We start from the raw sequence: 27,659 nt of genomic DNA, 5'->3' as shown, positions 1-27,659 counted from the left end.
TATAAGTATCCACTCTGTAGTCTTCTTGTACTTTCACTTGCAAGCTTCTTACATCCTACGAATTATTAGATAATGCAGTTTGATTCTAAATTCAGTTAAATTTTTCTGGTACAAAATAGAATACATGCATATAGTGTCCCCAGAAGCAGTCCAATTTTTAGAATAACAAAATTCTATAGGAGTGGTTCTGCCTTAGAGATTTACAATGTAGCTTTAATAAATATATACCTTTTACTGAAGCCCTATCCTTGATCAGTAAAACACGGAGACCAACTTCAAGGCACCACCAAAATAGCAAACATGGGAGATCAGAGTTTAGATGACAAATTACTGAGGGGGTAAGAGGTTCAGGAATATCCAGAGGGAAGCCAGTTATGACATGGATTATTTCTCGTAGTAGATTATCCTGTAATAAATGAAAAACTAAGCACAGATTCACAACACATATTACATTGTGCATTTGTTCCTCAGACTGAGTGAAATATATTTTTAGATATTTCTGTTTTTTGAAATTATTTCAATAGTGGAACAACCACTGTGCTGTAAAAGGGGTGCATCCTTGGCCTGAGGGCAGAGTCTATGCTGCTGGTGGGAAGAGGAGGTGATAACCTTCGACCACCTCCCCTACCTCTCTACCACCTGACCACTGATGTTTGAATCACAAATTGAAAGACTGACCCTTGTTTTCACACTTCTCTAGCATCATTTCATCATAATCTTAGCAGCTGTCTTTGAGACGCATTGCCTTAAAAAGTTGTTGAAAAAGCATTGCTTTCCTGCAATGTGTTCAAAAAGAACGTAAGCCAGAAACAAGGGTATCTCGTTCCAGATTCCTCCTTCCAGTAGTCCTCACCATACATCCGTCACAAACCCCGTACACTCCACTTTTATCCTCCTTGTGTGAACATTCCACCTGTCTCACTGCTTTAATTCAGGCCCTCATCAGCTCTTGCCTGGAACACAGGGCCTGCCTCTCTGCTAATCTCATCCCTAGTTTTGTCTCCATCCTATCTATCCTCCACACTATAGCCAGAGATAATTTTCTAAATGAGCATGTCATTCCTTTGCTTAATATCCTCAACTGTTCTCCATAATGGACAATGATGGCACTCTTAAGTTTTGCACACAAGACATTTCCTGATCTGACACCTACTGGCCCCTCCAGCTGATCTCCCACTGCTCCTCAGCCTATGCTCCAATACAGTAAACTACTAGCCCTGCTAGTCCTGTAAGAACCACCTCAGCTTCATCTGCTCCTGGAAGACTTCTCTAACTCCTAAGTCCAAGTTAAATGCCTTTACACTGGGCTCCCATTTCGTCCTGTATATAACAACATAATAACAATTATCCTACCTGAGGGTAGGTACAGAATCATGTTCATATTTCTATGTCCATGGCATGGATCATTGCAAATGACAAGTGACTGTCACTTGTCAAGTGATATTCAAGGGATGAACAAACCTTTTAGTAGCTCTTGCTTAAAAACAACCACCAACATCTATTCCTTCAGAAAATTACTCATTGTTAGGAGAAAGCCAGCTAACCTGACAAATGAAATCTATGTAAATGTTATCTAACTGAGGAAACGTAAGATTATGTTAACAGCCTGCTTTTAGAAGGAAGTCCTGAATCAGCAAGAGAGATGTAATCAGTGAGGTTTTAGGATGATGGCATAGACTCACTGATTTCACAAAGATTGCGTCTCAACTATGTTCCTAGTACCACATAAGGACCAATAATAGCAAGAGGCTCAAGGATAGAGGTGTGGGAACTTCAAATACCCTGTCTGTCATTCCGATGGAGTTGTAGGGTAATGCTAATTTGCAGAATAAGTGTTTATTCTAATATTTGTGTAACAGTTGACAACTGCCTGGAGATTTGCAAAACCACTAGAAAAATTGTAAATAAAGAATTCCAAAACAAGGCCAGAATAATACTCAAATGGCTATTTCTTCAAGGAGAAATAATCAGAATGGGCATTTGCCCTGGCCTTACAATAGCTAAAACCATCCAAGAGCAGGGTTAGGTGTCTTACAACATGAATAGAGTAACATGTGTTCGCTGTGGCAGACGACACGGCACAGGGGTGTGGGTCCCAGGCTTTGGAGAGAGAAGTGCCTGGGTTGAATGTCTCTGGCTGTATGAGCGTGGGCAATGAACCTAACCATTATGAGCAGTGGTTTTCTCATCTGTGAAATGGGGATATTCTGTTACTCTGTTCACAAAGATCCAAAATAAAAAAGATTAATGATATGTCTTGTAACATAAGGCTATGTAGCATAAGAGAAAGAGCTAAATAAAAAGGAGGTCAAACGAACTAACTCAACTCCAACCCTTCAAACTAGTGTTTACGTTCAGGTCACCTTTTCTTTTAAACACCATTTCCCTGCTCCCATTACAGCAGCTTGGAGAAGCTTTTTTCTCCAAACTGGAAGACTCTTTTTCTTCAGCCAAGAAGTTTCATACAAGATCTAAATCTGATTTCACAACATTTTTTTTTTTTTTTTTGTCTTTTTCCGTGTCCGGCAACGGATCGCAACCCTCAGTGTTGCCCCCGTACCGGACCGGGGACCGGCAACGGGATTGCACCCCTCGGCGTTGCTCCCGCACCTCGCTCAGCCAGTGAGCAGGAACCGGTCTGTATGTGGGATCCGAACCCTCGGGTGGGAGCGCCGCTGCGCTTCCCAAGCGGCGCACTATCCAGTGCGCCACCAGGCCGGCCCTGATTTCACAACATTTTTTTTTTTTTTTTTCCGTGTCCGGCAACGGATCGCAACCCTCAGTGTTGCCCCCGTACCGGACCGGGGACCGGCAACGGGATTGCACCCCTCGGCGTTGCTCCCGCACCTCGCTCAGCCAGTGAGCAGGAACCGGTCTGTATGTGGGATCCGAACCCTCGGGTGGGAGCGCCGCTGCGCTTCCCAAGCGGCGCACTATCCAGTGCGCCACCAGGCCGGCCCTGATTTCACAACATTTAAAACAATAGTTCTTGCAGCTCAGTACATTAATCTTGAATCTTCCTCCAGAATCATACCAGTGTCTGAGTCTCTTTAATCCTCTTCCAAATTAGTAAAATTGGGTTTAGGTAGATGAAAAACCTCATGTTCAAATAATCTATGTCCTCTTATAATGAGGACCTTTTAAAAAGAGCCACATCCTGCAGAAAGAACCGGCAAAATAGTCTAAATTCTAGATTTAGGAAATAAAAGAGCAAAACATTTAAATGACTCTGTTTTCTATGGGTCACAATTCAAAACATAAAGCTTGAAATAACCCAATTTGGTTTTACAGAGTCTTTCTCACTCTCTTTCACAAGGTCCCAGGGAGTAGATGACTCTTCTGCTTATGGGTTAGCACACAAGTCAAGTGCAAGTCCATGGATTCTGGTGGAACATCCTTCAGAGGCTGTTAGTGATTAAGGGGCTATCTTATTATACAAGTATTACCTAAGATACCACATTAGAATGAAGAGAAGAACACTGACTTTAGCTAACTTTTGGAATAATGAGTGGAGAGCCCACCTAATGAAAGCTAAATACAGAGAAGAGGAGCCCAAGCTGGCACTCCATTGCTCCCCGGAGTAGTCATCAGGCCCCAGGTAAAGTGTAGACCTGATGATTATCAAAAAAAAAAAAATGATACAATTTTATGAATTTCTAGTACTTTAAGGTTTTTTTCTGCTTGTTTTTCTGTTCTTCCCTCCACCCTCACCAACAAGGTGAGAAGGGAAAAAAGGCAGACAAGATGTCTAAAAATATCTTTGGATAGAGAACACCAACTTTTCTAATAGGACACATATGCCACTGACTTCATTTTTGTAGACCTTGTCCCTGGACATCTTTTAGGAAGACCATCCAAAGAAATATTCGGTTGACTGGATCAGCCCTAGTATTGTGGCCAGATTCTGGCTACAGTAACTGCACTCTGGAATCTAAATATCTAAACATCTAAAGCCATGGTCCATGTAATTTTCATGGACTCTTTTTATGCCTTAATCCTGACATTAGAAGAGTGGACTGAAACCGCTGTTCAAAGTCTCTGTACTCTCTCTGATGAGCAAAGGTATCTTTGGGACAAGAGCCTGTTCCTCTGCAGAATGTGGTGAGGCAAACTGCAGAATACAACCTGGGCACTTGTTTCAAAGAGGTATGGTTCTCATCTCTTATTTGAGCAAAAGAAGATCCAAACAAAGTCAGACAACTAAACCAATGCCATCTGTGTGGAAACCATATTTTACACACAAACAAAATCAAATGCTCCCTCACTCCTGAACATTTGCTAAAACATTTCTGAGTATTTATTGTTAGAGTCAAGCAAAAGCAGCAGCAAAGCCCCAATGGGAAGTCCTCGGCCTTCCTCCTCCGGCCTTCGTCCATGCTCTGCCCCTGTTATCACCAAACACATCGTGCGTTCTATTTGGGGTGGATTCTACATTCTTTCTGCCACCGTTTATTTACTCATAAGATAATTTTACATGCCCCTTCTTGCGGAATTCAGGGATTTCACAAAGTATGTCTACAAAGCAGAGTTTCTTAGGCTTTGCCATGTCATGGCACACATAGAAAATAATATTTGTATGGCCTGGTAAACAGAAGCCAGGTAAACAGAGGCTGCTCCATTTGCCCAGACCTGCCTGCCTGCTCTGAGAGCTGAGAGCATCGATATCTTGGCACAACCAGCTGCAATCCATCAGAGCACCTTGGCATATTGCTTGAAGCTCTAGTGTAAAATGTATTTGTTTCCTAGGTGACATTAATACTATTACTTCTTTACAAGTTGCTAAATGGAATATGAAATTTTACTTAAAAGTACATAAAAAAAAATGTGCATGACTCTTTATCATTCCACTCCTAAATTTCATCAAGTTTTTCAGAATTTGGGTCTGTGTTAAGACTACTTAAGGTGCTACTTTCCAAACACTTGTAGTTATTTCTTATAAGAACAAGAAATTTAATTTTTCACCTTTGCTGTGTTTTATATTTTTCCATTGGATTTTCTGCCTGGCCTGGAGGCCTCTCAGCATTTGGGAAGAGCTGTTCAGCAGGTCATTTCCCTATACCAACCTCAGCCAAAGGCTGAACAAAGCATCTTCTGCTGATCAGAAGCAAAGCTTAGTGATTTGTTCTTTGCTGCTCTAAATGGAGCTATAGCCTGTAAACTTTCTTAAACATTTCATTATGTGATTTTTTAAAAAGATAAAAACAAAGGAATGTCATACTTTCAGGTCCAACAAGAGCCTCAAACATTTCCATAAGTCCTTTGCTTTGGATCACCTACAACCTTCACTGGTATCACCTAAAATCAGTGGTTAGGGAAGAAAATTAATATAGTCAATTGAGGATCTTAAAAAAATCCAAAAAGACCTTTTTGAAGTTTTTATTCATTTTATTAACACTCATTTAGTTATGATTTTCATATTAGAATGACATTTTCAGTAGGATATGTTATTACAATTGTCATCAAACTTACAACTAAATCACTTCCTCTTCTTCCTCTACTGCATTATTTTATTTTTGCTCTTAAGAAATAGACTCTAGAAAGACAAGAAGACATCCTCTTCATGATAACATATGCAATAAATACAGCTCAACTGTTATTTCAACTGAAGGTTGCTTGCAAAGATTCTACAACCTGTTTTTCACATGCCTCATGGCTAAGTGTCTCATTAAAAATTACGACAATACGGGCTGGCTGGTCAGCTCAGTTGGTTAGAGTGTGGTGCTGATAACACCAAGGTCCAGGGTTTGATCTCTGTACCAGCCAGCCACCTAAATAAGTAAATAAAAATAGAAATTATGACAATATTAAAGGTTATATGGTTGACAAACACCCATGTTGAAGTCCTAAGGATCTGAGTCTGTGACACAAGTATAAAGTGCTATGATTCTTCGTCAGGGTCACTGCCATGCTCTCAAACCTGGACCCAATCTTGATGAGACATGAGGAACTCATACACTCTACTAATCTTACTGCCTTTCAGGAGGTACCAATAAGATAGCAGGGAACTAATCAGAAACATTCGAATTTCAGGCTTATACGGAGAAGATTTACTTACTGAGAATGAGACCCTCTTCAAAACACTGAACCCATTCATACCTGGCACATAATTTTAAAAAATTTGAACATTCTTTTACCAGCATGATCTATAGATTTTGATATTTTAATAAGTTTAGTATTGATAACTGTAATAAATTGATCTGTAAAACATGCTGTTGAAAAAATTAGAATTTTCTCATTGGCTACTCATAACACTCAATTGCCAGGGTAAGCAGAACCTGGAAAAATTCAAGGGATAGAATTTCTAGCTGTAATGCATATTCAAAATGAGACTGATTTGACTCATCTTAAAAAAAAAATGAGACTGAACTGTAAACTTTATTTTAACATTATTGCCTACACAGTTCACATGGCAAAAACTCTTAGAAATTATAATCAACAAAATAATAATGCATTAGGCATGTTTTAGAACTCATTATTTTTATTAGTCATCATGTACCTAAGCTGCACTTTCAACCCCAAGAATATTTTTAACTGGGCAACATTACTTCATTCTTCCCTTTGTAACATAAACAATTAATAAATCTCTTAATCTTCTAATTTAGATGCTTTCTTACAGTAAGTGATCTGAATACAATCTGATGGAGTTTGGATGTGTTGTCCTCTCCAAAACTCATGTGGAAATTTGATCTCCAATGTGGCAGTGTTGGAAACTGACTGAGTCATGGGGGTGGATCCCTAATGAGTGGATTAATGCTCTCCCTGGGGGAGGGGGAGTAATGAGTGAGTTCTCGCTCTGTTAGTTCCCGTGAGAGCTCGTTGCTTTAAAAGACCCTGGCACCTTCTCTCTTTCTCTCTTGCTTCCTCTCGACATGTGATCTGCCTGCCACTTTCCGCCATGAGTAGAAGCGGCCTGAGGCCGGTGCCAGATGCAGCTGTTCCAGAATCATAAGCCAAATAAACCTCTTTTCCTTATAAATTACCCAGTCTCAGGTATTCTGTTATAGTAACACAAAATGGACTAAAACACAATCTGTTGGGAATTTCTGAGAAAATAATAATGAAACTTGCGGAAGTTTCAAATTCAACATATTTTCATCAATAAAATCCAAGTGTATTTTAATGTGTTGATATGAAGACCAACATTTCAAGTCGACTTCACTGATTACTGTAGCCAGACTCTTTTCGAACAAAGGTTCAGGGATTTTTGAGGTGTGTTATGGGAAAAGAGTTTGAGCAGAAGAGAAAAGACTTTAAAGCAAGCTACACTCTTTTCAGTAGGAGCTGAGACCATCTCTCTAGACCATGCAAATTTATCTAAAATGATTATGCTTATCAATCAGATAACCTACTTAATTTTTCTCTCATCCAAAGTATTACATAGAGCAATAAAGAAACCACAGAGTAAACTTGCCCCCATACAGACTCTTCCAAGACCCGCTATTAGTTTCTTTCTCCACTCTTAGTGGAGGCCCCATTCACTTTCATAATGAATTTGATTGTACAAAACAACAGACAAGCAGAAAGAAATGTAATTCCTTAAAGTCTCCCACTGTTCTAGGCAGATGGCAGTTCCTCATCCCCTAAGCTCTAGTCCCATGGCTACAACTGTTGACCAGAAATAGTTATAACATGTGACTAAAATGCAAGATGCAAGATGCTGTTCGAAACAGAACTAATTTCTCCCGTTGACTACCCATCAAATTAATTCATCACTTAGTAAGCATCTACTGTGAGCCATGTACACTACTTCCCTGTTACTCCGTTCATCTACCACCATTCTCAGAATGATACAGAATTAACACCATTTAGTTCTTCTTATATTTCAATAAAACCAGTCACAAAAATATTATGCATAGCTTAATCCAATTATATACAGAGGATAAGTTTATAGAGCAGGTATTTCTGGGTCAAATGATATACTGGCAGATTACTCTCCAAAAAGGTTGTTGCCCTGCCGCAAACAATACTGTGAATGCTTGCATTTCCTCGTATTCTTGACAGCCCATGTGTTATTTTTTTTTCTATCCTAGCCTGTTTGATGTGCAAAAAAGTTTTCATTTCTCATTAAATTTTGAGGTTGAACACTTTTGCACATTGTCATAGGTCATTTATATTTTTTCCTTTTATAAATTGCCCTTCAAAGTTCTTTTTAAATTTCTTTCTAAAGGAGTGTTTGTTTTTTCTCTGCAGTTTGAGGTGGTGATGAGCAATAAAGGAATAGAGAGTAGAAGTCCTACTATTGAGTAGGATGGGATGGGAGTTCAGGCCATTTTGGTTGGATATTAAAGGAAAGAGAGACCTTAGGGGACTGGAATACTCAGGTAAAATTGCAGCAGATCCTTAGGTTATTATGATAATATGACAAATACATAAAAATACGTTAATGTTTTTAATGGTTACATGTTATTCTACAATATGGCTGTCAAATTTACTTAACTGTTCTCTTAAGTTTTTCTAGACTTTTAAAAATATGTAAATTCTAAGAGAATTATTGGGATAAAGAGTCTAAACATTTTTTAAAGGCTCTCAGTACACATTGCAAAATATTTTTGTATAAAAATTGTTTTTCTATACTTGCACCAGCATGCTGACAAAGTGTGTTTACCATCTCTCCTATTTCTAGACCCTACCAAAACCAGTTTCAATTTATTTGCAAACTTCTTCCACAAGGCACACTTGAATATTTGCCTTGGAATTTTGTAACCATTACTTATAAATAGCCTTTCTCTTGACTGCTAGTCTTGATATTCCACGAAGAAGGACCCGAGTCAAAACCTGGTTGTTCAGGAGGGAATATCTGATTCAAATAACTTGAAAATTCTCAAGTTCAGAAACAGCATAAACAGTGCCTTGGGCACGTGTGCCTCAGAGGATTAAATTCTATCTTGGGTGGACACTACCAGCTCTCTACTCAATATCCATTCTTCCCTGCTTCCTTCTAAACCTCAAATCATGGGTGGCAGCAATGGAATCAGCTCAGATATGTTTCCAAGCTTCTCCTGCAGATAAAGGAGGCCCATGAGATGTCAACAGAAGTCATTAGGCACGGCTTCCAGGAAAATTCTTTTTGCCCTTTCGCAAAAAGATTGCAGCCATAATGGCTGGAGCTCCAGCAGTGGCCATTCTTCATTCTGGGGACCATGAAGGAAAAATGAAGAGAATTGCAGAGGATTGGCCTTGCTTGTCGTTCTTGATTTTCTGAACCAGTGCCAGAAACTGCCTGCCCCTGGGCTTCTGGTGACATGAGAAAAATAAACATTTACTTATTGAAGTCACTATATTCCAGTATGTGTTTCTAGAAGCAGAGAACAATTCCTAACTGAAGAACTACTTTTAAAAAATTTTCTGAAAAAGTATTTTTCATGTTTGTGTGAGCTTCGTATTAGGAATTGAAGTTATATTGGGTCTTTTTATATGTTGTAGCATTGCTTCCCTCCAGATCTGTCTTCATCCATTTCCACCACTTTCTAGGCCCCAAAAGCTGACCTATATGGACTACTCTGGCTTCCCAATGGTTTAGCCAATAGAGAGCCCCAGCGAGAAATCAGAGGGAAGAAGAGAGCTGAGCGAGAGAGAGAGAGACAGACAGACATACACACACACACAGAGAAAATATTCTCTCCTATTCCCTGATCCTTTCCTGTGGGGGTGTCTTATGATGACTGTGTCCTTGACTAAAGGTCATGTCACTTTTCAAGACTCCTGTACCCACATGGCTCTCTCTCTCCTTCTGGGTTCCATCTGCCATGGCTCTACTGTCACTGGCCACTGGAGGACAAAACTATCTATCCTTCATGGTTTCCCTATATCCTGTCCTAACCTTTTAAATAATCCCTTTATTAAACAATACCTAAATTATCCTAATTTCTGTGTGTAATATGTTTCCTGCTGGGTTTTTATCTGATACATTTCTCTCTGTGTGTATAGGTTTTGTAACTTTGTAGAGTTCAATCAATTTCTGTTTATCTACATGGGGAAGCAGGGAAACTAAAATCATTAAAGGATTTGAGGAAAGGCCATTGTCCCATACCTACAGGCTTCCTATATAGTTTCCTTATCAAGGTGAAGAGAGCTAACTGTCACAGGATAGGCAGGAAAGCACTTTCAGGGAACGAGTAGACTCAGAGCACTACTTCATGGCTGTAGAAATCGCAGAAGTAACTGCATAAAGGACGAATGTAAAATTTTAAAATAGGGCTCACGATCAATGTTTGAAAAATACTTTTGTAAATGCGGAAACTGCAGTCATTTCACAGGAGGCAGGGAAGATGACTCAAATATCTGTCAATGCACAGAATTTCATTACTGACCCTTAACGTCTTCTCATTACAGAATCATGTAACTTTAGGGAATTCAGGCATGACTTGATCCAACCTACTCATTTTTCAATGAAGACTAATTAACTACCTAGTACCAAGTATATGTACCTCATCTCTAGACTTTCAGCCAAGATTTTGTTGTTGTTATTTTTGTAATTGTGGGTTTTGGGATTTTAGTTTGGTGTTTTGTTTTTTTTTTTAATATTTTGATTCTTCTCTAAATCCTACCTAATTACAAGTCAGCCCTTAAAGGAAGAAACACTAAAGACTATTTAAAAACTCCAAAACACAACATATGAGATATCTGGGACCATTGCTACTCATAAAATTAGTGGTCTAAGAAGTCAAAATAGAGTTAACATCTAAGTTCAGACTGATGTCCATGAGAATCAGGAAAAAACTGCTTTCCAGGAGAGCAACAAAACTAAATCATCTGAGCATGTAAAAGTGGCTCAGGAAACATTAACCCCACTGTTGGGAAAATATAAGGAAAATGGTCAGGGCCCCTCGGATGTTCGGAGTCTTGCCGAGCATCTGAGGTAGGCATGCACGTGCACATGGGTGTTCCTTGTTATTGTCTAATGTGATTGTGCATGTGCATCTGGGTTGTATTTTTTTTTTTTTTTTTTGGATTATGGACTTGAGTAAAAAGGACTAACGGCGCAGATGCACAAAGCTTCTAGAGGATGCTCCGGGAAGCCATATTAGGTCAACTGCTCCTACCTCTGAATAAAGCCTATTATTTCTTCACCCACGGTTCCAAGGACCTTTTCCTATTACCTAGCTCGCAGACTGGCATCTGAAGGGTTTGTGACCCAGTCTGGACAATGGGCTTGAGGGGTCTGTGAAACCTTGCCCTAGCTCTACAGTTGGCATAGTTGGCAAGATTCTGAGCAGGGATGGGAGCCAAAAGCCCCTTGGGAGAAGTAGGAATTGTGGCTATCCTTGAGTATGTGGCACCCAGTGGCCACTTTTCTGCTGACTTGAGCCTGGCTACTGCTAGCTACACTGCAAGCTGATTGAGATTTGAAACAGAAAGCAGAGCTGGTGGAAGCGTGGATAAATGTCCTGGAGGATGATGTGCAGTGACTGGCCACTCCTGCTTCTCACACCAGGGAGGATGACAAACCCAGTGGTGAGTTGAGGGAGACCATGCGTCTCCAGGCATGACCTGTTGTGCATCAGAAAGTGAAACACAAGCAGCCTATGGGACCAGGCGGATAACGGGCAGGCAATCCACAGGTGATCCAATTCACTACCTATGTCCCATATACCCAGGTTGAATTAGTTGACTTGGGAAGACAGTTCCGGCAGAAACAGAGGGAGCCCCTGGCTGCTTGGCTGCTAAGGTTATGGGACCTAGGGGTAGATGGTGTGATGGGCTCTGGTGAGGAGATGGAAAAATTGGCCTCCATTACCATACACCTGTCCCTGAGGCAGTGGCTACAGAATAGCTACAGATATGCACAAGGGCCAGGTAATCACTCCTTAATGGAATAGGTGAATGCAGCTGCCTGAACAGTGTGGGCAAATGCTGGAAAACTGCCCAAGACTGTGAGCAAATGGTAAACATATGCCGAGTTGGTTCAAATAATTTGGGAGCTGGGGATGTGGCAGTCCATGTTTAATGTGAACACTCATGGCCTGGATGATGAAAGTTTTACAGGCAGCATGAGAGACATAGTGCTGCAAAATGCCCCATCAATGTCTTTTGGGTCACTGATGGCCATACTAGCCCCATACTTTGGTCATCCTATACATGAAGTAATGACAATGATAGCCAGCTTGGGTGAAGAAGATAGGAGACAAGCAAAAGGGGTCCAAAAGGTAGCTAAGACCAAACTCCCAAGAAATGCTCAGGATTTTATCCTGAGGGGACCAAGCAAGACTAGCCATAAGCAGATGTGGCTTGACTTGCTTGCAGCAGGGGTTGATAGTAAGAAAATTGACGGGCAGCCAAATGCAGTCCTATTTGCTTTGTGGCAGCAATTGTGTCCTGAACAGCATTTCGCTAAACATCCAGAAACAGGTAGCAAGGTACACTCAGTGGATTTAAAGGATTTTTTGGTTGCTCCCGAGGAGGTAGATAAACTGTTCCATTTCAATTAGGGAACAGGCCAAAGTACTCATCTTTGAGGGGCAGGTAAGGATCAGAGGCCTCATGTTGAATTGGCAATACATTGGTCAGGGACAAATATGCAGCATGTTTTGGCATTGGTGGATATAGGTGCAGAATGTAGCCTGATATATGGCAATCCAGATAAGTTTCCAGGGGCCAGAGTTCATGTAGATGGCCATGGAGGACATATGATTGAAGTCAAAGCTGTGTCATTGCCTTGACATTATGTGCAGAATGTTGCAGGTGTAAATTTGTGCATTTTTCTACAGTTAAGGTGCATGGATTCCATTAGCTTCCTAGAGGGGCTTGTGATGTAAAAAAGTCTGCAAAAGAATGTGTGAAACAGCCTGGATGACCATTTTTCAGCGTGCTGAAGAGAAGACAATTATTCTAAGGTCAATATTTAGAATTCTCTGGGTACCAGTAACTGGTAAACAAAATCTTTATGCAGTATGTGTTCAACACTCTAATCATTCGGTTATTTACAGGTTGTCCCCTATGCTCATGTGGTTTAATTTGTTCAGGGTGGTAGGTTTAATTTGTTCAGGGTGGTAGAGGGGACATCTATTCTAATTCCCCTTTTAATGACAGAGACAAGATGATGGACTTTTTTTCCAGTGCCTTTCCACAGTGTTAAACAGAAACTGCTACATGAAGTAAGAGCTCCATTAATAGACGGAATAAGGAGACGCAAGCCTGGAGCAAAGAATAAGCAGTACACAAGAGATGGGAAGTGCCCTAGTCCCCAAATGGCAACTCAAGTTGAAAATCAGAACGGAGGGTACAAGTGTGATGTTCTGAACTGAACTGATCTAGGCTTGGGTAAATGCGGCAGTGAAGGACAAACAGAATGGACACTTTGTAATTCGATCCCTGGAGATTTGGAATGGATCCTTGGATGTTCTGTCCCCCACCAGTAACCCAAACATTCAGACCTTGTGGAATGAGTTATCATGGAAACTGTCCTTTGGAGGACAAATCAGTTAAGAACCGAAACAAACCTAGAGCTTTTTGCATTTATCTGATTTCTCCACAAATGCAGAGTTTGACATTTAAAGTGGGCGTGTGCCCACTGGGAGAACCCAGCCATTGTGTCCTGGCATAAAAACTTCTCCTTTGAAATTAGGATAGTGTGTAAACTCATCCCCTAAGAGCTTTATAAATCTCTTAGGCCTGTTTGAATTTGTTCTTTTAAATAGGCTGCTTAGGGAAAATACCTGGCATCAATTTAATGAAAAAGGATATCATTAATTTCTTCCTTTCAAAAGGAAGAGTCCCTTTGGGAACACAGAGTTTTCATATATATTAGGTCAGACAAACCAGCCTGACGTCTGGGTAGGCTGGCTGTTCCAATTGCTCAGTGCTGAGCAACCAAACAGACTTTTTCAGATGGTGGAGAAAGAAAATGGTGAACTGAGTCAGTGGAAACTCTAAATATTCCTTCTACCATTTAGATGGATTAATGAATCATAACTCCCTTCCATTACACAAATTGCCAGCCACAGAAAATACCAACAAATTGTCCCCACTTTTCTTAAATGCAGTGAAGGTTCAAGGTGATAAACTCTTGAGACTTGTTGTGTCATGGAGGGAAAACCACAGGCAGTTTATAGAATCTTACTTAGCACACTCCAGAAGACTTGACAATTTGAAGGGAAAGAAGGAGAAGTCATTAACTTGGAAATTAGGTACTTTCAAAAGCGATTCTCATTGGAGGAGTAAGAAATAGTAGTAGTAGCAGCGAAACTTTATTATATGTGATGGAGTTTGGATGCATTGTCCCTTCCAAAACTCATGTGGAAATTTGATCTCCAATGTGGCAGTGTTGGAAACTGATTGTGTCATGGGGGCGGATCCCTCATGAATGGATTAAAGCTCTCCCTGGGGGAGGGGGGATTAATGAGTGAGTTCTCACTCTGTTCCCTTGAGAGCTTGTTGTTTAAAAAGACCCTGGCACCTTCTCTCTTTCTCTCTGGCTTCCTCTCTGTTGCTTCCTCTTGCCATGTGATCTGCTTGTACCTGCCGGCTGCCTGCCACTTTCCGCCATGAGTAGAAGAAGCAGCCTGAGGCCTGTGCCAGATGCAGCTGTCCCAGAATCATAAGCCAAATAAACCTCTGTTCTTTATATATTACCCAGTCTGAGGTAATTCTGTTATAACAACACAAAATGGACTAATACAGAAAATTGGTACCAGAAGAGTGGGGTGTTGCTATACAGATACCTGAAAATGTAGATGCAGCTTTGGAACTGGGCAAAGGTTGGAGGAGTTTGGAGTACTTAGAAAAAGACAAAAGGATGAGAGAATGTTTGGAATATTTTAGAGATTGGTTAAATGGTTGTGACCAGAATGTTGATAGAAATGTGGACAGTAAAGACCATGCGGATGATGAGGTCTCAGATAGAAATGAGGAACTTATCAGGAATTGGATAAAAGATAACCCTTGCTACACCATAGCAAGGAATTTGGCCGCATTGTGTCCATGCCCTTGGAGTTTATGGAAGGGGGGACTTAAGAGCTGTGAACCAGAATGTCTGGCAGAAGAAATTTCTAAGCAGCAAAGCATTAAGGAAGCTGCATGGTTACTTCTAACAGCCTACTCTGAGTTATGGCTGCAAATGCATGATGTAAAGCCAGAATTTAAAAGAGAAGCAGAGCATATAGATTTGGAAAATTTGCAGCCTGGCCATGTGGTAGAGAAGCAGAGAGCAGGAGAAAAACTGAAGGGTGAAGCAGATAAACTAGTTGCTAAAGACATTATCTTGGCAGTGACACAGCCAGATGCTAATAACCAGGACAATGGAAAAAATGCCCTAAAGGCATTTGAGAAGTCTGGAAGGATGCCCCACCCATCACAGGCCCTGAGGCCTAGAAGGACTGAGTTGTCCCAGAGGACAGACCTGGGGCACAGATGCCCCCAGGAGCCTGCTTCCTGCATCCCAGCTGTTCCTTCTGGAGCAGCCCCAAGTGTGGTTTGTGCAGCAGCCCTGGAAAGTAGAGGCCTGAAACCTCGGTGGTGCCCACCTGGTGTTAAGTCTGCAGGCTGGCAGGACATGAGAGCAATGGAGGCATGGCAGCTTCCATGCAGATTCCAGAGGATGCATGGAAAAGCCTGGGGACCCAGGCAGAGACCTGCCGCAGGAGAGGAGCCACCACAGAGGCCATCTACTAGAGTAATGCCAAGCAGGAATGTGGGATCAGAGCCCCCACAGAGAGCCTTCACCAGGGAAATGTCTAATACAGCCAAGGCAGCAGGGCTGCCACCAGGACCCCAGAACTGCAGAGCCACTGGTAACATGCAACACAGGCCTGGAAAAGCCACAGGTACCAGTGTGGCCCAAGGGGCTGCACCTGGCAGAGCTGTGGAAGTGAGGTTGCCCAAGGTTTTGGGCACAGATGCCCCATTGTGTCCAGGATGCAGGACTTGGAGTCAAAGAAGATTATTTTGGAGCTTTAAGACTTACTGTCTGCCCTGCTGAGTTTTGGACTTGTTTGGGGCCTGTTTTTCCTTTCTTTTGGCCTATTCTTCCCTTTTGGAATGGGAAGTGTACCCAATGTCTGTTCCATCACTGTATCTTGGAATCAGATAAATTTGTTTTTGATTTTTACAGGTTCACAGCTGGGAGGACTTTTGCTTTTGGTCTCAGATAAGGCTTTGGAATTTGGACTTTTAAGTTGGTGCTGGAACAAGCTAAGACTTTTGGGACTGTTCAAATGGAATGATTGTATTTTGTATGTGAGAGTTACATGAGTTTTGGAGGACCAGGGGCAGAATGATGGAGTTTGGATGTGTTGTCCCCTCCAAAACTCATGTGGAAATTTGATCCCCAATGTGGCAGTGTTGGAAACTGAGTCATGGGGGCAACTCATGAATGGATTAATGCTCTCCCTGGGGGTGGGGGGATTAATGAGTGAGTTCTCCCTCTATTAGTTCCTGCGAGAGCTCGTTGTTTAAAAAGACCCTGGAACCTCCTCTCTTTCTCTATGGCTTCCTCTGTGTTGCTTCCTCTCACCATGTGATGTGATTGTACCCGCCGGCTGCCTGCTATTTTCTACCATGAGTAGAAGCAGCCTGAGGCCCGTGCCAGATGCAGCTGTCCCAGAATCATAAGCCAAATAAACCACTGTTCTTTATATGTTACCCAGTCTCAGGTAATTCTGTTATAGCAACACAAAACGGACTGATACAATATACTTACCATGTACCAGGCTCTATTCTACATGCAGTAAGCCAATGATCTTACTGCAAGTAGGAATCTCATTTTTGAAGGACAAGTTTTGACCCAGAGTCCCTTCAAAGCTTCCAGAGCATCACACACATAAACACATGCACATGCACACACACACATTCTTAGGAACCTAGGAACACAGATCAGAGAACAGAGAAGTTTAGTGTAATAAAAGGCTCAAATACAGCAAAGCACTGGAAAGAGGGAGAAATGTGAGACTGGAGAGGTTTGGGGGAGGCGGTGGTGATGGGCAGTGCTCAGGCAAAGCTACAGCACAGGATAGAGTGCATGACTTGAAGTGGGAGGTCAGGAAGTCATTGTGAATGGTTCTTGGTGGAGAGAAAAATTATGGACTCATTTCATATCTATTGCTTATTTTTAATTTCTTCCTCCTGTCATTACCCCATCTATATTTATAGTTTCACAGTTTAATAAGAAATATATCTGTTCTTTTTTTTTTTTAAATCACAAGTAATGTTGATCCAAATCCAGAAGCAGTCCAAACTAAACAAAAGACCTAGAACTAATGCCAATAATCCCCCAGGCATGGCTTTATGTCCTTTATTTTGCTCTCTCGCCTTTCAATCTAATTAGGATAGAGCCCTTGAAATCGTAAACTCTGACCAATGAACAAATAATCAAATAACCTGGGAATAATGTAATAGACTTTGCAGTCCATAGCTAAACATAGAGCTAACTGGTCAACCCTTTCAGGCTTCTATATTCCCCTGTTCCTTTATACGGCAAAGAGGAAAATACATTTAAGAAGGTAAAATGACCATCCAAAGAATCCTCAGAATAGTCTAGGCAGAAGAGCTGGTCCAGAAGTATCACTTCCTCTGTGTCTCCCTAGGACCCAGCTCTGGGTTGAGTTTCTCATCTATAAAACGAGAGAGTTGAACAAAAAGATCTCAAAGGTTTCTATAATCTTAAATCTGGACAGGTCAGGTCATATACACTTGTTAGATAACTTGTTCAGAGAAAAATGAAATATTCCTGTGAGTCACAAGCACAACCCCATGCAGCACCAAACTTTTGTTGAATGCATACTACATGCAAAGTACTGTGTCAAGCACTTTGCAGGCATACACTGTCATAGGTACTTTTATTTTTCCTATTTTAAGGATGGAGAAAGAAAGGCACCGGGAGGTTAAGTAACTTGCTCAAAGTCACAAAGCTGTCAGAGTGGCAGAACTGAGATATAAATTTAAGTTTGTTTGACTCCAAAGCCTGCTATGCCACAGTGCGAAGTGTGTGGGACCATCATCTATGGACATGGCTTCTTGTAAAAGCTCCAAACTGGAAACAACCCAGATGCCCATCAACAGAAAATTGGATTCATAAAGTGTGTCCAGTAAAAATAAGTTAATATTAAAGATATAATATTAAGGGGAAAAAAAAGAGAAAAAGCTAGAAACCAAAGAACACATGCTGTGTGGTTATAGCTATACATAGTTTAAAAACAGGCAAAATTAAACTATAATATTTAGGGATGCACACTCAGGTGATTACCTCTAAGGAGCAGAAAGAGAGTCGCAATCCTGAAAGGGCATGCAGAGGGCTTCTGTGGTGCTGGCAAGTTCTGTTTCACGATCTCTGTTGTGCTTACTTGGGTGCTTGCATTATTCATTACACTATCCATCTCTGTTTTAAGTGTTTTGTTTTGTTTTGTGTAGGCATGTTGTATTTCAGAATTTTTTTTAAAGTCAAAAACAAAAATAGTCTCAATCTTGCATTTTTCACATGGGAGCTTTTACCAGCATGGAACAGCCTGGAAACATCTTTCCTCACTCTTTGCCTGGCCAATTCCTCATCCTTTTCATGTCTCAGCTTTGGGGTAAGCTTGTCTGACCTTTCTCCACTCCCTGGCAACTAGATATCCCTGTTGTAGTTCCCACGGCTCCTGTGCTCACCTTTATCAACACCCTGGACAAAGGAGATTTGATTTAAAATTTGTTTATTCATTTTCACTTTGGAATATAAACTTCTCAAGAGCAAGCTTGGATCTTGCTCCCTGTGTATTGTCAACACCAAACATAGTGCCTGACACTTAGTAGTTGCTCAATAAACATCTAGTGGATGAATACCCAAATCATGAGTGATATAATGGTGCATTATATCACTCTCTCCCAGCCCTCTTTGAATTTAAACCAACAATTTCTCTTTTGCTAAATACTATTTTTAGTGGAAGCAGACAACCCCAGAGTTTCCCCAGTCATTTTAGGAGTTCTAGTTACTTAAAGAGCACAAATGGTGATGAAACCAAGAGTCAAATAAAAATGAAAACTGAGAAAAACATCTTCCCATGGTTTTACAAACAATCATGCAACCAAGTTTCTTTCTTTTTTTCTTTTCCTTATTTGATTTGGGACTATATCTATCTTACCTCCCTATAGCACTTAAGATTGATTACATCTAATTTAGGGAGCATACTCATGTCATGATTCTCACGTATTCAACTACCACACAGCCAACTACTTTGTTCCTCTCTGGTTGTTTTTCTCATTTTCTTAGGTAGGTAGTGGGTGCCAAGCCAAAGTGGGAGCCAGGTTTATTTTACAACATTTTTCTTCCTGATTTATACATAAAAAATTTACTACTGCTGTATAAAAGACACTGTTAAGGAAATGAAAAGACAAACCATAGACTGGAGGAAAATATTTATAAAACACATATCTGACACAGGACTGGTATCCAAAAAAAGTAAAGAACTCTTAGACCTCAAGAATAAGAAAGCAAACAACACAATTTGAAAATGGGGAAAAGTCTGAACAGATACCTCATTAAAGAAGAGATATGGATGGCAAATAAGCTTAAGAAAAGATGCTCAATGTCATGTCATCAGGGAAATGCAAATTAAAACAATAATGACCTACCACTACACATATTAAAATGGCAAAATGCCAAGACACTTACAATATCAAATGCTGGTGAGGATACAGATCAACAGGAACTCTCATTCGTTGCTGGTGGGGATGCAAAACGGTACAGCTACTTTGGAAGACAGTTTGGCAGTTTCTGACAAAGCTAAACATACTCTTACCACACAATCCAGAATGGCACTCTTCGGTATTAACCCAAATGAGTTGAAAACTTACATCCCCACCAAAATCCACACACAAATGTTTATAGTAGCTTTATTCATAATTGCCAAAACTTGGATGTCTGTCAATAGGTACATGGACAAACTGTGGTACAACTATACAATGGAATATTATTCAGCAATAAAAAGAAATGTGTTATCAAGCCGTGAAAAGACACGGAGCAATTTTAAATGCATATTGCTTAGTGACATTCTAATGTCATATATCTGACATTCTGGAAAAGACACACTAGGGAGACAGTAAATAAATAAACAAACAAATCAGTAGTTGCCAGAGACTTGGGGGCCATGAGGGAGGGGAATGAAGAGGTGGAGATAGGGGATTTTTAGGCCAGTGAAACTATTCTGCATGATACCGTAATGGTGGATAATTGTCAAACTCATAGAATGTACAACACAAAGAACGAACCCTAATGTGAAATATGGCCTAATGTATCAATATTGACTCATCTACTGCATCAAATGAAACACACTAATGCAAGATGATAATAATAGGAGAAAATGGGGAGGGGAAAGTAAAGGGACACATAGGAACTCTGTACTTTCTGTTCAATATTTCTGTAAAACAAAAACTACTCAAACAAAGTCTAATAATTTTAAAACATTATGAAAAATATCTATTTCTCCCAATCTTGTAAAACAAACAAAAGATCACTCCACTCTTATCACTAAACAACTGTATGTTTAATTTTAAAGTTGAAAGAATCCTTTAAAATGAAATAAAATAGGCAGCTAAGGTTAATAGGGCAGTCTATAGAGTACGTGCTGTTTCAATTACATCAAATAAGAAAGGAATTTAAAAGTAAAATTTCTCTGGGCACATTTTACAGCCATGCCATCAACATCTACCTCCTGCGTTGTCTGGCAGCTGCACTCCTGATGTTCTAGGTTAATGCCAGAACCGAGTGAGGTGCTGGCAAAAAGTGCTTCCTGACCTAACGCACTCAGGAAAGCACCAGAAAAGTTCAGCAAGAAGTTTTCTCAGATATGGTTGCAGTAACAATCTAAGCAGAAATAATGTCAAAAACTATCCAACTTTGTGACGTGCTTTGCTGAGCTGCAGGAATGAGAACGGGCTGTGGAAAGGCTTTCCCTGAGGTATATGGCCTCAGGAATGGTGGCCTGGCAGCAAATGACCCCACAGCTTCTAACTACCTGCTGTCACAGCCACCGCCTCTTTCCCCTTGAGCCGCCCCAGCCTCAGCTCCTCTCCACGCAGTCAGAATCGCGCTATCAGCTCAGCCAGCTGTAAAGTGGGTACAGTGCTGACCTCCGTGAACTGCATCCCTTCTTCGTCCTTACCATCCTGATCCCCAATTTGCAGGGAAAATGGGGCTCCATAGTGAATCTTTTCCTCTTGGTAGGTATCCTACAAAATTCCTTTAGAGAGCCCCGATTTTGGACAGAGACCCCAGCTGAGGCAACTGCCAGGACTACAATCGATGTCCCAAGCCAAACAAACACAAACCAAACAAAATCCCAGATCTAGGAAATGAGAGAAGTCTTTTAAGCAAAATAGGTAGGGAAGGTGTATGATTAACATAAATGGGGCTAAATTAGAAATTAAATGTGAGATTAGGAGAACTGTAATCTCTTTTTTTAACTCCTTCCATCCCTTAGCCCTCATACCCACAAGTCTTGAACTGTGAACTTGCTTATGCCGGCCTTACCTAAATTCTTTTGCAAAAAGCCAGGGCATGAACATTATAGCAATGACATACATATTAGAAACATGTGAACATATTCAGATCTGGCACTTTTTAGAGGAATTTTGCTGTGCAGGAGAATATACAGCAGCCAGGCTGGCAGAGGTAGTATAGTTTATAAAATAGAAATAACCTCTAAGGTAATAATTCCTAATAATTTTAGAAATTGAAACACTTTATAAACTTTTTAGAAGTTTGGAACAACTCCCATCCTCCTCCTGTAGAGCAAAACTACAAGTAAATTTAACTTTGTTCTTGACAACTTCCTGAGAATTTAATGAGGCCACCTGAGATATGTGAGGACACTCAGCATGTCACCAAACCTGCTCTGGAAAACAACAGCTGCAAAGACCAAGATATTAGAATTGCATTAATATCTTAACGGTTTTATTTCACTTCCTGGCCCTGTGGTTGGCATATGGTAGGTGCTCAATTAATGTTTGTAGAATGAATGAGTAGAAAGGCACACACGTGAAGCCCACCTTCCCTGATTCAGTGTAGCATCAGAGAGACAGGGAATGTCGAGAGCAGCGGTTCTCAAAGGGATGTCCCCAGCAGCATCTCTCGACTGGAAACTTGATAAAAATGCAAGTCCCACACCACCAACCGCCCGCGCTGCCCCCCACCCCCTGGCCCTGCCCCAGAATCAGAAACTATGGGATAGGTTCAGCAATCTGTTTTAACAGGTCCTCTGGGTGATTCTTTTTTTCTTATTTATAGTAAACTTTATTTTCATTGATATTTCATTTAACATAATTTCAGAGTAAGTCTGAGCTCTAAGATAAGCAAAAGAACAGACATCCTAAATCTCATAAAGAGACTTTTTTCATACTGTTCTCCAAACAGGGCATGGAATCTCAGGGTCCCCAACATTGAGACCTAACCTTGAGATTTTATAGATACAGAAAGAAGGGATAACATCAATATAAAAGAATCAAACTGTATGAAGGTATCAACAAGCTCTTGTGTTACATACTTGCCACCTCTGTAGGGCTGTAATGGTAACAACTCATTTTTTTGTCTATCAAGTTCAGTGCCGTTTTTTGGTTTTTGTTTTTTGTAAAAAATAAAATGTCAGAACATGTAGAAATGCTACACCTATTTCTCTTAATAGATTGAAAATAGTGGAAGTTTGGAGATTTTTAATTCTTCTTGAGTCTGAGCTCGGACATGATTACTACTGATGGCGTCTATTCAACATACTAATTCCAACTTTGGTGACCATCAGCAAACTGGCTCCTGCAATTAAACCTGCAGGCATAAATTTTCCAGAGTGGTGGAATCTCATTCCCATAACGCCAGCCAAGGTCCCAGATGTAACTAGGAAAACCCAGACGTTCCTCAGATCCTGAGACAGCTGGTAAGCACCTAGGCCTGTTAATTCCCCGAAGAGAAGCCCGGCAGCCAGGGACGGCACACTACCTGCTTTTGCATAGCCAATGATCCCACCAGAAGCAATCAGTGCTGCATAGCTAAAGCCAAACCAATGTAAAGGCACTAGTGAGCGGTGTCCTTCTGCACTGCTCTCTTCTCACTGTCCAGACATGAGACTACACCAGGCCTGCACCTGCAGCTGAGCCTCTCTGCCAAAGGTCTGCACAGGTAGACAAGTGCATGCAGCCTCTCCCTCTGGGTGATTCTGATGTCCACTGATGGTTGAGAACCACAGTCGGAAAAGATGTCTTAACGAGGAAGTGTTTTTTCCACCTCACATGCTAATGATAAAAATCCTGTCTTACTGAGAACAGTCTGGAGACTGAGGCTTTACCAATTCTTACTGATGAGGATTTAAGGTGAATTGATTGGCACCCAGGCAAGAAGAAAAGATGTTCTCAGCCCAGCAAAGCCGAAAAGAACAGGGATTCAGAACCCCAGAGACTACCCCAAAATGAAGACACACAGTGGCCTCTCAGTCTCGTTTGTGGGATTCTGTGATGAAATTAGGTATGGGACAGAAAGGCCCAGAAGGCTTTCCTCTATTTAGGATCTGGTTTCCACGTGCTTTCCCAAGAAATGTGGCCTCCGAGACTCTGTTGTAGGAACACGTTCTCCCTGTCAAATGAGAGACATCTGAGCCCTGTATGATCACAGCATTGCTATTTGGCAAGCTGCTTGCAACACCTTCCAAACACAGGCAGCTAGTGTGAAGCAATTCTGCACCGAGGATCTAAGGCAGAGTCTTGCCTGATATAGCGATCTAATTAAAAAAAAGTAGTTCTTGCCCAAATCAAGCTCATCTTCTAGTATTATTATAGGGTAACCAACTCATGCTAGTTTTCCTGGGACAGTCCTGGTGATAGCACTGAAAATCCTACATCGTGGAAAACTTTTCAGTCCCAGAAAAATTAAAATGTTTGGTCACCTTAGGGATTAAGAGTTCCAAGTTTAAAATAGTTTGTATTCTGATACAAGTTTGCTTTCTGATAGCTGAACTGCTGCCAAGAGCAACAAAATTTAGTAATGAGCAACTAGAAAGGTAAAGGAAAATAATGAAGTAGATGGCATTAAAGAAGCAGCTGGGTGAAATAAAGTGCATGTGAATTGCTCAGCAGTCGTGGGGTAGAAAGGCCATGAAAGATCTGGAATCAGATCACTGAAGCCCAGTGCCAGGTACCAGATGCTCTCTGGTGGCTCTACCAGACCCTGACACTGTGCGCAGCTGGACCGTGACTTCTCAGGAGGCCAGTACAGTACCGCTTGCTCCTCAGCACCCTAAAAACTTAAGATGTAATTTCATTAGAGTTACTCTTAGCAAGTGAAATAATCTTCTGACCTTCAAAAAGAAATATGATTTAAGTATATTCTCTGAAGATGAGAAGATAACCAAGGACAGAGCTACCTCACTAAGTGAGATATAACAGGAAACTCAAGGGCAGGCAACAGGTCAAAGTTAAACTAAAGCATGTGTACTTTACACTAAGATAGTACAACTAAAGGAGCTGGCATGGTGTGTACTATCTACGTGGGAGTTCCTTCCTGTTCTTTTACTCATTGGGGATTTCCTCAGATGCCTGACTCAGACTCATTTCTCTTACGAAGAAAAAAATGCTTAAACCCTGTTTTTAGACCATAGCAAAGAAGAGAAAGAAAGAAGGGGAAGAGAAGTACATTACTGTAGAGGATTCATAAAGCAAATGTACTGCACAGGGCCTGGTTTTTCAAAGCCTTGCAGTTTCAAATATTGACCTCACTAAGGACAGGAAATTTTCCCCAGGCTGTTGAGTCTCTGTTGCAAGATAAGAATTGTAACACAGCAAGGCTGCTGGCTCAAAGACAGACAAGTTACTGATTGATATGTAAAGATCCTGGGAAATCACGGTAAGAAGAGAATGTTTGCTAAAATCAAGGCTTTGTTGCAAATTGCATTACAGAAGGTCACCTTGCTTGACTTACTGAATGTTACCAGCTTCTATTGTTAAACTTGTTAAACTGTACTTAGCAAAACCCCACCTATGTCTCTTCCTGTAACTTCTTGGTCTAGAAAATAAATGCAGGAAGAGAACCCCAATTTGTGGTTAACTTCCCAAATGGAAGAAATGCCTCACGCTTGAGAGTCCTGGGATATTAACCCCTTTCTGGGGCTTCTCACTGCTCAGAAGAGATGGGCTTTGAGTAATCTTTGGTGGCTCCATCACCTAGGGGAAAAGGAGTGACAAATCTGTGGGAGGCAAAGCAACACATTACAAAAAGTCAGGACATTAACAATACCAGGAAACATCAGCTTTGTATTGAGAGAGAAGAAAAAATAGAATCTGGCACATTAACTGAAAATCATAGTGCTAGAGGGCCATTTAATGCAACGGTGAGTGGCCCCATTTCTCAACAGCCTCTGAGGGTCTCTCTGCACTACAGCCCAGGGTGATAACTGTTGTTAATAATCACATCCCCAGACAGAAAGAATAAGGAGACTTGTGTTTGGTACACTCAGTATGAAAGGGTTTTAGGAAACTTCAGCTGTGTGGAAAATGTACTTACACAGACTGTCCCATTTCTTGATAGTGCCTATCGCTGATCTTCAACCCCAGAGCTGGAGTGATTGTTTTAAAGCACAATTCAGATCATGTTACTCCTCTGCTCATTGGCTTCCCATTTTGCTGAGACTACAGCCTCACCACTCAAAATGTGGACCTCAGACCAACAACATCAGCACCACCTGGAAGCTCCTTAGAGTTGCAGAATCTCAGGAGCCACCCAGCTCCACTGAATTAGAATCTTCATTTGAACTAGATCCCCAGAGTGTTTGTGCAGACTTTAGGAAGTATGGACCTGCACCACCTGGCTCCTCATCTCCTGAGCCTCTCCTCTTAGCTCTCTCTGCTCCCATCACGCAGGCTCTTTCCCCTCCTCACATAGTCTGTGCGTGCTCTCTCCCCAGGGCCTTTGCTATGGCTGCTCCTCTGCCTGGAATGCTCTTCTCTTAGATATCCACATGGCAAGCTGGCTCACTGTCTTCAAGCCTTTACTCAAACCTTGCATTCTCAATAAGCCACCCTGACCCCCCTGTTTAAAAGGATAACCACAGCCAGCCCCACTCTCACACTCAGCCCCCTCCTACTCACCCTTGCTGTATTTTCTCTCCCCTGTAACACTGTGCACTTCTAACACCCCATACCACTGACTTATTTGCTACACTTATTGTTTGTCTTTCTCTGCTAGAGCATAGCACTATGTAAACAGGATCTGACTTGACACAGAATCCAAGTGCATGATTGTTTTTCTAGTAATTCATTTTTATTGTATTTCTCAAAAGTATCAGACTGTGAGAGCTGGAAAACAACCAACCAAAAGTTGTTCTTTCAAAACAGTTTGGGAAGTAGTCACCCAGGACAGTTCCTGGCACTTAGTAAGTGTTAATAATTATTTTTTGAATAAATGAATGAATAAATAAATAGAACAAATGCCTAAACTATCTGTTTACATAGTAAAACCAGAACATGTCTGTATACGTTCCTGTTAGTCATATTAAAAAATTTAACTGCTTGGATTAGTGGCAAAGTGATTCATGTTATGCATTTCTTGGGTATGTTGTGCTTTTCTATCACATGTGAGCAAAGAGTCAGCTCACATGGGCCAGTTAGAGACACATCTTAGACTCTTGACAAAGGGGCTGAAGACAGCCCTGTCCAAGGTCCACATTACAGACTTCTTTGCAAGGCTGCTTGACATTAACATTAGATTTATTCCCTGCCCCTCACCCCCACTCCATCAGACCCCTGTTTCATAGAACAATGAAGTTAGTCCTTACTGCAAGTTAGAAGGCAAATAATATAAAACAAAAACATGGTTTGAGATAATGGATCATTTAAGGTAAAGAATTAAACACAAAGGTATTACTTGCTAAAATGTCTCTTAAAAAAATATATTTTTGTTTCCACAACTGATAATATAAAAATAAACAAAACTGGAAAATTTCTGTTCTTCAGTTCATTTCTGTTGCTTTCTAAGGTCAAAGGGAATTTGATTTACATATAATGTTTTTTCCTGCCTAAACTTCCTTTCCTTTTCCCCTGCCCAAAACAACAGCGGCAACAAAACGAAACAGCGTGGATTATTTTAACTTGTTCCACTAGTATGCTATTTCTATTTTGGGGTATCAAAGAGACATATTTTATTTCAGGATTATTAGAAATACATTTTAAAACCTTTCTCTGACTCGCTTACTCAAGTAGAGTTTCATTTCATTCTTGCTCTCACTATATTCCATCATGGCTTGGGATGCTCAAGAATTCAATTTGAGGACCTAGGCTAGGTTGTGAGGAGAGAATTCGTAAGTGGGAAGATATGATCCCAGAGAGTTTAAAACGTAGTAGATGCATAAAAATAACTACACTACAAAGCAGGATGTGATAAGTTCTATATGAAAAGTCAAAGAGTAGGGAACCATTGTAGACCTTGAAGAATGGAGAGGATTCTGACAAGTGAATGAGGAAGAAGGAATGTGGAGCAGAGGGGTTGGTAGGAACAAAGTTATGCGGGAGGTTAAGCATGCTCCTGCCAAGTTCAGAGAATAGAGAATAGTTTGCAGATTCTGAAGGAAAGAATGAGGAAGAGAGATCACTGAAGTTAGAGCCAGAAAGGAAGATTAGGACCAGAACAGAGAAATCTCTGAAGGTCATGTTGAGAAGCTTAGAGTCGATCTGGGGTGCTGGGGAGCCACTGAGGAGTATGGAGAAAGAGAATGTCA

The 27,659-nt window shown here is 41.0% G+C and overlaps 1 protein-coding gene and 1 pseudogene across 2 annotated transcripts in view; both read right to left on the bottom strand.

Annotated features, from left to right (window-relative positions):
• The window catches only part of MYO3B (myosin IIIB), a 393,995-nt gene that overhangs the window by 59,511 nt on the left and 306,825 nt on the right, over window positions 1–27,659 (bottom strand). The window lies entirely within an intron of this gene.
• LOC103586391 lies at window positions 22,626–27,179 on the bottom strand (annotated as a pseudogene).

Source organism: Galeopterus variegatus, unplaced genomic scaffold (assembly GCF_000696425.1).
Source record: "Galeopterus variegatus unplaced genomic scaffold, G_variegatus-3.0.2 Scaffold335, whole genome shotgun sequence".
Classification (NCBI taxonomy): domain Eukaryota; kingdom Metazoa; phylum Chordata; class Mammalia; order Dermoptera; family Cynocephalidae; genus Galeopterus; species Galeopterus variegatus.
The sequence above is the reverse complement of the archived record's forward strand: the minus strand, read 5'-3'. Positions and strand labels throughout refer to the sequence as shown.